This window comes from Mus pahari, chromosome 16 (assembly GCF_900095145.1).
Source record: "Mus pahari chromosome 16, PAHARI_EIJ_v1.1, whole genome shotgun sequence".
Classification (NCBI taxonomy): Eukaryota; Metazoa; Chordata; class Mammalia; order Rodentia; family Muridae; genus Mus; species Mus pahari.
In genome coordinates, this window is record NC_034605.1 from 63,145,568 (window position 1) to 63,152,055 (window position 6,488).

At 46.2% G+C, this 6,488-nt stretch overlaps 1 long non-coding RNA gene across 1 annotated transcript; it reads right to left on the bottom strand.

Moving 5' to 3' along the window:
- Positions 1–758: 758 nt before the first annotated feature.
- Positions 759–4,366, bottom strand: LOC115065613. Its single transcript, XR_003845387.1, has 3 exons — positions 4,255–4,366; positions 2,946–3,258; positions 759–976 (listed from the first exon to the last, which is right to left on the bottom strand). It is a non-coding gene; the product is annotated as an uncharacterized LOC115065613 (long non-coding RNA).
- Positions 4,367–6,488: the final 2,122 nt, after the last annotated feature.

The following is a 6,488-nucleotide window of genomic DNA, read 5'->3' on the forward strand; positions in this document are numbered from 1 at the left end:
GTTGCAGCCCCCTTCAGTTCCTTGGGTACTTTCTCTAGCTCCTCCACTGGGGACCCTGTGTTCCATCCAATAGCTGGCTGTGAGCATCCACTTCTGTGTTTGCCAGGCACTGGCATAGCCTCACAAGAGGCTGCAATATCAGGGTCCCTTCAGCAGAAACTTGCTGGCATGAGCATTAGTATCTAGGTTTGGTGGCTGATGATGGGATGGATTCACGGATGGGGTAGTCTCTGGATAGTCCATCCTTTCATCTTAGCTCTAAATTTTGTCTCTGTACCTATATCCTTTCATGAGTATTTTGTTCCTTATTCTAAGGAGGAATGAAGTATCCACACAATGGTCATCCTTCTTGGTTTTCTTGTGTTTTGCATAATGTATCTTCAGTATTCTAAGTCTCTGGTCTAATATCCGCTTATCAGTGAGTACATATCTAGTGACTTCTTTTGTGATTGGGTTACCTCACTAAGGATGATATCCTCCAGATACATCCATTTGTCCAAGAATTTCATAAATTCATTGTTTTTAAATAGCTGAGTAGTACTCCATTGTGTAAATGTACCACAGTTTCTGTATTCATTCCTCTATTGAGGGACATCTGGGTTCTTTCCAGCTTCTGGCTATTATAAATAAAGTTGCTATGAACATAGTGGAGCATGTGTCCTTATTACCAGTTGGAAGATCTTCTGGGTATATGCCCAGAAGAGGTATTGTTGGGTCCTGCGGTAGTACTATGTCCAGTTTTCTGAGGAACTGCCAGACTGATTTCCAGAGTGGTTGTACAAGCTTGCAATCCCACCAGCAATGGAGGAGTGTTCCTATTTCGATGGAGGTCATTTATAAGAGCACAAATGACTCAAAACTTCATCACCGAAAGGTCTCACCCAAGCTTGGAATATGTCTCACGCAAAGGGAACCTCACTGGTGTCCTTCCACCTCCAGCCAGTGTCTTCCATCTCCTGTTTATTTTAGCACCATCCTTGGGGAACAAGACAGGAGTAGTAGCTAGCCTCTCACGTAGGGGCCCATGGCCAACCACATTTGTTTGCTTAAGTGTTTGTTTGTTTGTTTGTTTGTTTGTTTTAACTAATGGATATTAACATCCCTGACACTGACACCGTAGACCCAATGCAATGGTGAGTTGGCATTGCCAACATGACTAGATTTAGAATCACTGGGAAGGTGAGAAACACTTCTGGGAGGTTGGAGGATCTGTGCAAGGGTTTACTGCTTCCTGGCTCCTGATCCACCAAAAGGTGAATGCTTTATGTTCCCATCACCACAGACTAGAGAAGGCCCCGCTACCACATGTTCTCTGCCAACGTGGACTGCTCCCTCAAAGCCTTCCTCCCTTTGTCCACAACGGTGAGGAAAACGAGATCTTGTGCCTTCACTATATCCTCTGGTTTATTCTGTCACCGTGACTGTGGAGCTGGGTGTCCTGTGCATATCCACAGCCTCTCTACTCAAGAGGGCTCCCAATACCTAGGGAAGACAGCCTCATTATGACACTAAGGCAGTTGGACACAGGTGCCTCTGGCTTCTTTTCATCTCTAACACTTGGAAGGCATGTAATAAAAAAAATTCAGTGGCTTGAAACTATAAAACCTGGATCTTTTTCATACCATAGACTGTATTCATCTGACAGATGTTCCGAGATTCCCAGTGGATGCCCCAAACCTTGAATGCTACCAAACCCTTACATACCAGATTTCCCTCTACATATACACACACATACAAAGCTTCGATAGAACAGTTATATCGCCCACTCATGATACATTAATATGACCTCAGTTTCTTGAAAGAGACAAGACTATATCAGGATGATGGGGACTGCAGACTTGTAAATGACAGACTCTATCCGGCAGCTCCCTTTTTAATTCTTGTGTTTGATTCCTGTGCCTCATGAAAAAAAACCGTCATCATCTTTGTTTTACAAAACTGTATGTACCTGCTGCATGTAACATAATGTTTTAAAGAGTATCTTGTGGAGTGACTCACCTGGCTAATTAACATATATAGTGTGCCTTAAGTTGCTTTCTATTTGTGGCGAGAACATGTAACACACAGTTTCTAAGCATTTTTGCAAGAACACATTACAGAGCTGGGTATGGCTCCATGCAGAGCATTTGCTTAGCATGTTCCTAGTTCCAGGTCAAGCCCCAGAACTGAGAACAAAATGTTGTCTAGATAAGTAGTACAAACCCACTAAAGAAGAGCTCCTTCTGGTTACATGGGGAGCATCTCTAGCCTTCGTGGAGACCTAACATTTTAGTTGGCCTGTGTCAATCACCTAGCCAAGGGACCACCCTTCAGGAAAACCATGTCACCCCTGGGATTCCCAGAATCCCACCCCTAGCATCATGTAGCTTTATAAGTCTAACTGCTTTCTGAATTATTCAGAAAAGCCTAGCTTCCCCTCCTCGTTTCTGCCTCATTGTGGTCTGTCTTACTCTTTTTCTAAAGCCTCCCTCTCTGCCGTACGGCTGCTTGTCCACATGGCCTAACTTAAGTAGCATGCATGGTTTTCCCTTTCTCGCTTCGCGTCTTCTCCTCTCTGAAGATGCAGAGATGACAGCTTGCCTGCTCGAAAGGGATGCTCTCTTAAACCCTAGTAAAACTGTCTCAAAGCCTCTGTGTTCATGCATTCTTAACGTTTTAAAGGTCTTTGAAAACCGTGTGTATGGCTACTCTGCCTGGATCTGTGGCTCTGTCTCACTTCAGAGTTTGGTAAGCACAGGGGCTGGAAGAGGGGTCAGATCCCTTGGAATCTGAGACACAGACAACTGTGAGCCATTATACACGTACTAAGAATCAAACCTGGATCCTCAGCTCCCAGTGCTCTTAACCACCGAACCACTTCCTCGGCCCCCTTTTAAATTCTTTTATTAACCACAGAGAGGCTGCCCAGATGCTATAACAACAGGTGGACACACCATACTCCTTACCATAGTCTTCACGTTACCATGCGTAATGGTTCTGTTCACGTGTCCATCTTTGTAAGATTTCCACGCTCGCCACAGATTTTCTGGACATCAGTGACCTCTAGGGTATTCCTGAGTGTAGTCTGGGAGGAACCGAGTCGTCATTACACTTTGACTTTATAATAAGAAGTCAAATTTCCGGGGCACCTGCTCTGCAGGACCATCATCCATCTCCGATTTATAATATAGTTGTCCATAAGATGGGGCCAAAGAGCCACAAAGCGTAGCACCCCTCTGGAAGAGCCAGGCTGCTTCAAGAGCTAAATCCCTCCATTTTCTGAAAAAAAAAGGGTGACTGGGATAGGATGAGGCAGGGTGGGAGACCCCTGGATGTGGCTCCCTCGGGGTCTGTCTTTCCTGTTTCTACCACCCAGAGCCATCTGACAGTCCACAAGGGTGAAAATGGATACAGAAACTGCTTCACCTGGAAGGATTTCTGCCAATTTTTTAAACACAGAGAACCACAGAGAAAGTAAACGAAGAGGCTCTAAAAGCATGAACAACTGCCAGTGGTATTTACGAGGGAATAAAGCTCCGGCCGTCACAAAAGTCCAGATTGCCAGAGCTCTTGATCGCGGGTTTTAATCAAAATGCAGCCAGCTGCCTGTGTTTAATGTTAATTGTAGAGTTCTGTACCTCAGCCAATCACTGCACTTCTGAGCTGGCACCGTGACAAAAGCAAGCCAGACACCAAATTCTCATCCTGACTCATTTGGTTGAGGTGGGGTAGGGTAGGGTGGGGTGGGAGGGGTGGGGTGTAAATCACTTATAGGTCTGGTCAGTGTTGGTATGAAGGACTTCACTGCAATGCTAAACAACATCTATACCTGACATTTTCTTTGTGTCTTCAACATGCTCCTGCAGAGCTGTTAGAAACCTACAGAACCCCAGTTTACACTTCCTGCCACCAAAAGGCCCTGTAGCATCTTCGTGAGATAACGTTTTTTTAACGTCGGGGTCCACTATCGCTTTGTAGCTCCCTCTGCTCCCTGGCCAGTACTTTGCGTTATAATTTAGAGAAATTTCGCTTTTCTCTCAGATTGCTTAACACTCCAAGCACCCAGCCAATCCCCACCCCCACCCCCACCCAGCGGGAGGGGTAACCTCTGGCCTGGAAGGTAAGCGATGAAGTGAATGGAAATGTCTAGGAAGAAAAATAGAACCCCTCCCCAACTTCCTACCGTCCCCTCCCCTCCCTGCATCTCCATAAACGGTTGGTGAAATGGATGTCTTCCTGACAGTCTCTAAAGGAGCAGCCGGTTTCTAGAGTTACCTCAGGCTCGTGCACGTGCGCAATGAAACCTTCCACAGCCTTGAGCTGGACTTAGAGATCTGTCGATGCAAAGACCAGTGTCAGTGATTGGCCGTGGTGCTTAGCAACGAGCTTGTCCCTTTCTGGTCTTTTACATATAGACTGCAGTTAATATTCAAACAAATGTAAGCAAACCCACGGGTTGATTAAATTAAATCTTCTCCAGCTCGATTTACGTAACTTGCCGTAATCAGAACGGGGGGGGGGGGAGTGGGACTGGGCAGAGAGGCACACATTGCAGCCGTTTGGAATCAGGAGTAATTGCAGAGAGCTTGTAAGTTCTGCTATTATTGAAGGAAGGCCCAGTTGGCCGAGGCTAACTGTAACTCAAAATATTAACAGCTGTGAGTTGCTGAGCTGGCAAGTTAATTAAAGTCTTAGATAAACACGCAGGAAAATTATAAACAAGAAAGAAAAGTTGGGTTAAAGACCTGAAAACCTCATGGAGATTCACCGTGCCACTGGGTTCTAGCCTAGCCCCGGGAAGTGCATTCATTTAGCCAATGCTAACTTTGTTTTACGGCAAAGTCGACTCTCTTTAAGACAACCCCCACCACTCCAACCCTGCCTGCCATGCTTTATACAGGAGTAATCCACCGTACAGGGCGACATCAGACGCCCTGCTGTCTCTTTGCAAATTGGGCAGCAGCACACACCTCAGTTGCCTTAAATTGTACCTTTCCAAGCTGTTCCCTGATCACCTGCGGTCTCAGAGACAAGGAAGAAAAGAAGCCACGCGGCGGGCACAGTGCCACTGAGGGTTACTTCCCCCCCCCCCCCCCCCCCCCACCCCAGCTCACAGCGCCCGCGCGCCTCCACTCCTTCCCAGGAGTGTCTCAGAAACAGAAACAAAATTAGCCCTAAAGGAAGCACCCTGGCTGGAGCAAAGAAACAAAGGCCACGGATGGAAGGGGCTGGATGAATGCAGCGACTTCACCGGTCTTGAACGGGTTCAGGAGGGGTTTGAGATTTCGTAGACGTGGATGGCTGATGCAAAAGCTGCTGCTCCGTCCTCTCCGTCCTGCAGCATTCCCGTATCCCAGCAGCCCCCAGGGGGCAGCTTTCTCCTCTACAGCTCCTTTACCGCAGGAAGGGGAGTCTTAAGGCAGTGGCCAAGAGTTGTGCAAATTGATTTTATAGGTTACCTATCAAAAACTAAAGTTAGGATATTCGACTTTAAGCCAAGCCTGGCTACACAGATCTTTAATCCCAGCATTTAAGAAAGGAAAGCAGGGGGACCAAGAGCAAGCTGCCAGGGACCTGGTGAGATAGCTCGGCAGTCAAGAGTTCGAGTTTGCTCCTCCAGAGGACCCAAGCTTGGTTCCCTGCGCCCACATGAGTGCCTCACAATCACTTGTAACTGCGGGGATCCACTGCCTCAGACTTCAGAAGGCGCCTGCTTCTCTCTCTCTCTCTCTCTCTCTCTCTCTCTCTCTCTCTCTCTCTCTCTCTCTCCCCTCACTGTCCAGGAGGTAAAAAAAAAAAAAATGATTTGCCAAAATTAGAGCAAAGAAAGAGCTGAAGGGTACTATAGATGATTAGGTTGAAAACAGACACACACACACATGCATGCACACCGAATTTAAAAAAAGTCCAGGTCAATTTTATATTTAAAGATTAAAACTTAAAATAATAAACAACAGGCCTGGAGAAAGATGGAACCTTGTTCTTGCAGAGGACCCAGGTCCAATTCCCATCACCCACATGATAGTTCCCAACCATAACCATCCATAACTCCGGTCTCACCCTCTTCTGGCCTCCTCTGGTACTGTATGCATGTGGTGCACAGTCATATGTGAAAGCAAACACTCATACCCATACAAATGAAATAATCTACACAGAAAAAAAACATTCGAGTAAGAAACAGTAAGCTGGTCCTAGTTTGCATCTCTGTTGCTGTCATAAAACACTGACCAAGAGCATGGTGGGGGGGATGGGCATATTTCATCTGCAGCTCACAGTTTGTCACCCACCAGGCCATCTCTGCATCTCCCTGTATTTTATTTACGCTATCACCCACCAGGCCATTTCTGCATCTCCCTATATTTTATTTATGCAACTTCTTTCTCTCTGTTCATCAATGGAATTTGCCCATGAGGCAGCAGCAGAATTTACATCTGTCATTAGTTCTAGCAATAAGCTATTAATGCAAAATTAATTCTATAGTTTGGTCTTCACACATGCCTGTGGGCGGG